The sequence below is a fragment of the Dasypus novemcinctus genome, chromosome 26 (genome assembly GCF_030445035.2).
Source record: "Dasypus novemcinctus isolate mDasNov1 chromosome 26, mDasNov1.1.hap2, whole genome shotgun sequence".
Taxonomy (NCBI): domain Eukaryota; kingdom Metazoa; phylum Chordata; class Mammalia; order Cingulata; family Dasypodidae; genus Dasypus; species Dasypus novemcinctus.
The window spans coordinates 13,305,332-13,313,007 of NC_080698.1; the positions used below are offsets into that span (position 1 = coordinate 13,305,332).

Genomic DNA, 7,676 nt, shown 5'->3' on the forward strand with positions numbered 1-7,676 from the left:
CCTGAATAAATTACTGGCCTAACTCACTGGTGTGCTCTTAAAATTAATTTTTGCAGCATAGTCAAGAACCTAAATAAAATCCAGTAACAAATTTGGTGAGCCAGCCAGGAGTTTATTGGTGAGTGAAACTATGGCCTACAGCTTGTTTAATGCCTTCCTTTTGTTCTCTATTTTAAATGGGTTTGCCTATGAGACCCCAAATGACGTAATCCTGGGATGGAAGGGGCTGAGGCTCAGGAATTCTCCATGTCTGTGCCATGTGCCCAGGCTTATGAAATCTGACCCCAGCTGGGACAGCTGGGTCACAGGGCAGTGGCTTAAATCATGGCCCTGCCAAGAGGGAGGTTCCCCAAGAGAGCACTGGGCCCTGCAAAGCTCTTTCAAGTCATTTTAGCAGCCAGTCTTTGTCCTTGGACTTGACTGTCATTGCCTTCTCCCGCCCTCTCTCCTGGGGGGTATGTGGCAATGGCAGAGAACCGAGGGCTTATCCCTCCCACCAGGTCCAGGCCTTTGCAAGCAGCATTCCCATCTGACCACACCCAGCTACCTGGGGGAATGAAGTAGGAAGGCAGTGGGCAAAGCCAAAATGAATGCCGTGGAAGCTCCCTTCCCCAAGGCAGTCACAGGCCATGATACCCTTGCATATTTTACCCTTACCCATGTTTTACCTTTCTCTTGCTACTGAATTTCTCTTTGCAGGTTTGGTTAGAATGCTTTGGAATGTTTTAAAAGCTGTGAAACTGGGATAATGCCTTTGCCTAGCAAAGAAACTATTGCCTCAGTGCCCCAAAGCCTGTTAGCTAGAACAATTAACCTCTAATCACTTAATGACCGTTTGATGGCTGGTTTAACTGGGAAACTATCAGACGTAAAGTCACAGAACTAAGACTGCAGTCTAAGACTTCTGGAAGGATAGAAGGAAGAAGCACCATTTGGCTCAGCAGCTTCAGGTTGAAATCTAGTCAGCCTGTCTCCCAAGTCCAGGACTGCCCTGGGAACGCCCAGCAGCAGGGGCTCCACGATTCCCTGGGGTGGCAGGAATCAGAGAGCAGCCAAATGTTTCCTGAGATTTAACTCAGGAACTTCTATTTGGGTGAGTCTGTCTTGGACCCTGGAATGTAGGGATGCCAAGAACCAAAGCAGGAAACGGAATGGCTCCCATACCGTGGCCCATCCATTCAGAGAGCAGCCAAATATCCCCTGGGATGGACATCTCGGGTGCTTTGATTTGGGGCCACTGCTCAGGCCTCCCACCAATTCTGCTTGGGCTCAATGATCTGATATCTGGAATCAGATACCTCCAAGACCTACCCACAAGGATGCTTGTGGGCCAGTTAAGCTGTGAAAATTAAAATTCTCAGGATGCTGAGACAGGGCTTCAGCTCCAAATTATGTGGAATGGTGAATTTTAGTCAGACTAGGACTCTGGAACACCAGAATGGTTGACTAAAAGGTGCTTCTTCATTCTTCCTAGAATAATGCCAGCAAACTCCCCATAGGAGTCTCTTAGGAATCAGGAAGTTCTGCTGACAGCTGGTCCACATGGCCACAGTATAGCCAAGAGCAGCCTCTGTATGGAACTCTGAATTCCAGTTAAACCAGTGTAAGAAAAGAGAATAAGGCATAGCCGAATACTGTGTTCTTTTATCAGTAGTTTACACAGCCAGACACCATGCAAAAATGTAGTCTTCCCTTTAAAATTGTTATGATGGTATGCTAAGTCTTCTTCATAGCATATCGTTATTAAAGGTGAATACAAATTAAAAAAAAGAAAAGAGAACAGATAAATCTGAGGCCCAGAAACCTCCTGTCTTGTCTCCTTAAAGAAATGAGGAAATAAACCTCAAACTTCTCAGTTTAAACTCAGTTGTGCCTATAAAAATTGTGAATAGAAATCAAAATCCAGACTGGTTACTAAACCTCTCCTGGAAACTAAGAAACCTCATGTGCCATCAGTTAACACTGAAGGGTTCCTAGAGATACTAAAGGTATAAAATTCTCTCCTGTTTTAATTTGTGCATAACCTTGTGTTCAACTTTGAAATCTGTGTTTAACTTTGTCAGTTTACTTGTGCCTAGAAAATCAGATTTGGGGTTCACTTGTTAAAAATTGGATAACAGTGAAAGGTTAACCTAAAAATGAATCTTTAACTGTCAATACTGTCTTGCTAGTGGATTTAATGCATAAATCACAAGTGAAATTTATTAAATTGCTATAAAAGCAGAAAAACTTCACAAAGTTGTTACTAATAAAATTCTTGTGGCTTGATTAATAAAGGTACCCAATTCACCTTAAGGTAAAAACTTACTAGAAACTGTAACTCAGAGTTAATATTATTTATAGATGCCTTTATACTATAAAATAGCAGAAGGAAAATAGCAAATTATATTTGGGTGGATTTAGCCTAAACCTACTATTGTAAGTGTAAATTCTAAACTGACCGTACCTTCATTTATGGTCACTTCAAGCCTAGCCTCATTCCTTGCCTTTGCTTATGGTCATTTCATAACAGCTTCTACCCCATAGCTCAGGAGAAAGCAAACTTGAGACATCCCTGTCTCCTGTCCTACTGGTATTAGTGACCCTGCTTTCTCTCATAGCTCCAAGTCTGGACTAAATTGCTGCCTGGTGGAATTCTTGACCGTCGGGGTTGAACGTCCACTCTTCCAGTCCAGTGGCTGCCAGAGTCCTTTTATCTCCTAGAACTGGGAAGTGAAGGAGGCCTCCTGCCTTGAATGTCGGGGTTCCTAAAAGTGAGAGAAATCAGTTTGCCTGAGGCTTCAATAGCTTCAGTGAATATACATATAATTAGTCTTGCTCATCCAAAGTCTGCTAAAGTCAAAGTAAAATATAAAGTTCTGAAGCAAAGGAAAATTGTATGAAAGCATCAGGGACATTTTAGTTATAAGGCATTAATTAAGGAACAAAATTATTGTGTAAAACTGCATCATCATAGTGTAAATTGGAGAAAAAAGCCTTCAAGAAGATCTTTCAAATGTTGTTTTACTGTTAAACTTGTTTTGTAAAAGAATGAAAGTTTTAAGTAACTAAGTTGTGTTTCTGTGTCAAACTATTCATGTTTGCCTATTTGCTCAGTGTATAACTTCAGGTATCAAGATAATGATATCAAATTAACAAATAAAAATTCTAAGTTCATATTTATTGAAATTAAGTGAAAAAATGTAAATCTGCCCTCTTAAATACATAGAGTAAGTTCCATTGGTTATTAATTAAAGTCTAAGGTAAATTAACTAGTCTATGTGGTTGTGGTTAATTATAAAGAGTTTGTGAAAACATCTTCCAAACTGAAGCATTTAAATGGCTTGTTCTAAAAAGCCATTATTAACTAGAAACTTAAATTGATATTAATGGCAAAAAGTACTTCATAGCAATGAAACCTGTCTAAAAGTCACTTCAATGTGCATATTCAAGTGGTGATAATGAAAAGTTACCTTGATTCCATTGGAAATCTTCAGTTTTCATTTTAAAAATGGAAAAAAAATAGTTTTTCCTCTACTGCTAAAGTAAAATACCTGCTAATATCTTCACGATAAAAGTGTAAAAGCAAAAAGTAAAGTACTAAAAAGTTAAGTTCATTTGATATATAACACATTGCATTGAAAATGTTTAAAAATGTATATGAATCAAGAGATAGACTTTAGCATTGTCAAACTTTCTTGTGCATTCAAACCAGGTCTTGAGTACACTGCAGGTTGCCTCTCCATATGAGTTATTGGCTATGTTGGTCACTAACCCCTAAAAAATAAATGTATCTACTCCATTTCTGATTGTGCTCCTGTAGTCGACAGAAACTACACTGCAGTTTCAAACTCCTGAAGCAACCAACAATGGCTCGGTACAGCCAAATGTACAATGGATATTGCCTCCAAACTGGCACTGTTTCATAGTGCCAAAGAGTGCTACACACCAGGCTGGTGAAATACTGGAAACTACTTTCCTAGCCTCTCTCTAGGGTCAACAGTACTGCGGCTTACTCACTGTATAAAGAACATACCAAGTGGAGCAATGATCACTAGAGTACTGTGAGTAGAACTTAAACACAATTGGCATTAAGGCCTGCTCCCATGGAAAGATAACATGTGTGGTATTGCAAACCTGAAACTTAAATCTATTAATTACAGCTCAAAGAGAAACTTATGCATTGAATAGTGCATTAATTAGTAATAAGTGTTGTACCTATAACCTGTTCTAGATATATGCTTGATGATTATAGTGATATATTTTCTATTCTAGATCATGTGCAAAAGGACATTGAACATGTTCAAAGTCCTGGTAAACTTCATTTTCTAAATAATTAATGAATGTGCTTAGCCCAGGTCTCCCTCCTAACACTTATTAATGTTAAGGGAATGTCCAGCTTGGTTCACTGATCGTGAATGAAGCCAGTTGCCCAAGAAAGTGCCAGCTCACCAAAAGCACCTAAAGGAATGTATGAATTCCAGTCATTGGACGACCTGAAAAACCTCTGCAAGAGAAAAAAATAAGTAGTGTCTGTGTCATAGTCAGCTGTTCCCTCTAACTCTAACCCAAATTCCTATTGCTAGGGGAAGGGCCAACCAAACATCCCTTTAAGAAACCTTGTCTGTTTTCACCTCCTGTAGCTTAACTAAAAAGGGCAATGCTTCTTCCCATTCTATTGAAGGAAGAATACTGTTTCCCACCAACTTTGGGGAAATGCAGCCTTTGCAGGCACCTGGCCTTTTCTACTCCTGTGGTCCAGTGTCCTCTTGTAGACCCATCTATTCTCAAAATTCTAATTAAGCTTATTTCTTCCAGGATCAACATCTTATTAGCCATATAGGGACATCATCCAGCTCCATACAGGATGCCAGATCTGTCTTCCTCCACTCGAGATAGAATAGCAAGAGAGTTCTACACCTTGTCAGGTAGGGCCTACAGCCCCTAACCAGCAGGCAGTAGCTACAAAGAAAGATCATCTCTCTTCAGCACCCCTTTAAGATTAAAGGTGTAAACTCTCTGAGGGGGGAATAAAGCAGGCTAGTGAGATAGGGAATCAATAGACGGATCTGGAACCTGGCAGAGAGTCCATGTGGACATCAATAGCCCCCAAGATGGCTGCTGGAAGACCCCCACCCCCAAGATTCTGCTGTCCAGAACAAAGACTTCTTCTGGAAGCAAGGAAAAGCCCCAGATATTCCGCAAGGACTTTATCATTGCATCCTCACTGGGGGATTGATGGGTGGGGTAATCAATCAAAACAGCAAATAGTTGGAACCACTCCCCTGCCATTAGCAAAGGGGTAGAATAATTGATAGTTTATAAAGCAGGCTGCAAGGCCTGCTTGCACATCCTGCTTTCTTGCCTCTGGACCTGTTCCTGCCCTCTGCGCTCTGCTCTCTCCATTTTTCCTCTACCAAGTGGCCACACAAGTAAACCTGGGCATTTATAATCTACAATGGGAAACTGTAGCTTGTAAATCAGCCCTCTTTATCACTTTTCACCCCCTTCCTCTCTACCTGGAACCCCTGACCTGTTATTTTCTCCCATTTCTCTTCTCTCCCTACCTGAATAATTTTTTTTTTTAAAGATTTATTTATTTATTTAATTCCCCCCCCCTCCCCTGGTTGTCTGTTCTTGGTGTCTATTTGCTGCGTCGTTTCTTTGTCCGCTTCTGTTGTCGTCAGCGGCACGGGAAGTGTGGGCGGCGCCATTCCTGGGCAGGCTGCTCTTTCTTTTCACGCTGGGCGGCTCTCCTCACGGGCGCACTCCTTGCGCGTGGGGCTCCCCCACGCGGGGGGACACCCTTGCGTGGCACGGCACTCCTTGCGCGCATCAGCACTGCACGTGGGCCAGCTCCACACGGGTCAAGGAGGCCCGGGGTTTGAACCGTGGACCTCCCATATGGTAGACGGACGCCCTAACCACTGGGCCAAAGTCCGTTTCCCAACCTGAATAAATTACTAGCCTGACTCACCCAGCATGCTCTTGAAATTCATTTCTGCAGCATAGCCAAAAACCTAACTAAAATCCGGTAACACATCCACTATGGCAGCACTGGTCACATGTGACCACCAAACACTTGGAATGTGGCTAGTGTGGCTGAGGATGTGAGTTTTTTATCCATTTGTAACTGATTTATAATTAAACGTGAACAGCCACGTGTGCCTCATGGGTACTGGCCCGGATGGCGTGGCTCTAGGCTGTGGACTGGTCCGGTGGCTTTGTGCAGGTCACTCAGGCCCCAGGACTTCAGTCTCCTCATGGGGCGGTGGGGAGCATGAGGTCCAGCCCATGGTAGTTGTGGCAATTTTTTGACCCTGGGGCCCTTATGTATGTGTCTTGTGGCTGCCAAACAAATTACCATAAAGTTGGTAGCTGAAGACAATAGAAAGTTATCCTCGCCCAGTTCCTGGAGCTAGAAGCCTGAAACCCAGGTGTCAGCAGAGCTAGCTCCTCTGCAGCTCTAGGGGAGGAACCTTCCGGCCTCTCCCAGCTTCTGTGGCCCCAGGCGTCCGCTGGCTTGTGGGGCAGAAGTCCATTCTCTGCCCCCACCTTCCCGCTGCCCTCTTGGGCCTGGCCTCTTCTTACCAGAAAGCCGCCCATCGAGTCCAGTACAACGCCGTCTTCATGAAATTCCATCTGCAACGACCCTGTTTCTAAATCAGGTCACATTTGCAGGGACCAGGGGGTAAGACTTGAACATACCTTTTTAGAGGACATGGTTGAAGTCCCAACCATGGGGACCAGGGCAAGACAGAAGCAGACGGATCACAGCTCCTTGTGCCCTGCAGTGGAGCAGTGCCGGCTGCCTCCGCAGCTGGGGGATAACGGAAGCTCCCTCCTCCGGGGAGCCCTAAACGGTGGTGCGGTGAACCGGCCCAAGACGGCGGAACAACTAACAACTTTGATTTCCTTCGGGGCCACTGTCCACCAAACACCACCTGAAATCTCAACCGCAACCCCAGAGGTGGTGCAGGGTGACGCTCATTTTACTGGTGGGCGAACTGAGGCACAGAGTTAGTAAGTGGGGAGCCAGGACTAGAACCTACAGCTGTCTTTCTGCACGCAGGAAGGTGGACTTCGGTGGGACTGACGACACCAAGGCTTTCAGCCCCAGCCGCTGAGATGGGCGGCCAGGCCCACCCTAGACAGACCTCGGGGTCCTGGGTTTTATCTTACAGTCAACTGAGTTTGGTACCTGCTCTATTTTTTTTTTTTATTCATTTTTTAAAAAATATTACATTCAAAAAATATGAGGTCCCATTCAACCCCACCGCCCCCACCCCCCACTCCCCCTACAGCAACACTCTCTCCCATCATCATGACACATCCATTGCATTTGGTAAGTACATCTCTGGGCATCGCTGCACCTCATAGTTAATGGTCCACATCATAGCCCACACTCTCCCACGTTCCATCCAGTGGGCCCTGGGGGGATCTACAATGTCCCGTAATTGTCCGCGAAGCATCACCCAGGACAACTCCAAGTCCCGAAAATGCCTCCACATCTCATCTCTAGCTCCCATTCCCCGCACCCAGCAGCCACCATGGCCACCCTTCCCACACCAATGCCACATTTTCTCTGTGGACCTTGGATTGGTTGTGTCCATTGCACATCTATGTCAAGAGGGGGCTTAGATTCCACATGGATACTGGATGCACTCTTCCTGATTTCAGTTGTAGGCACTCTAGGC

The 7,676-nt window shown here is 44.4% G+C and overlaps 1 non-coding gene across 1 annotated transcript; it reads left to right on the top strand.

Annotated features, from left to right (window-relative positions):
- The first annotated feature begins 1,621 nt into the window (after nt 1-1,621).
- Nucleotides 1,622-1,761, top strand: LOC111763879 (small nucleolar RNA SNORA15). The gene has a single exon (XR_002796622.1). It is a non-coding gene; the product is annotated as a small nucleolar RNA SNORA15 (small nucleolar RNA).
- Nucleotides 1,762-7,676: the final 5,915 nt, after the last annotated feature.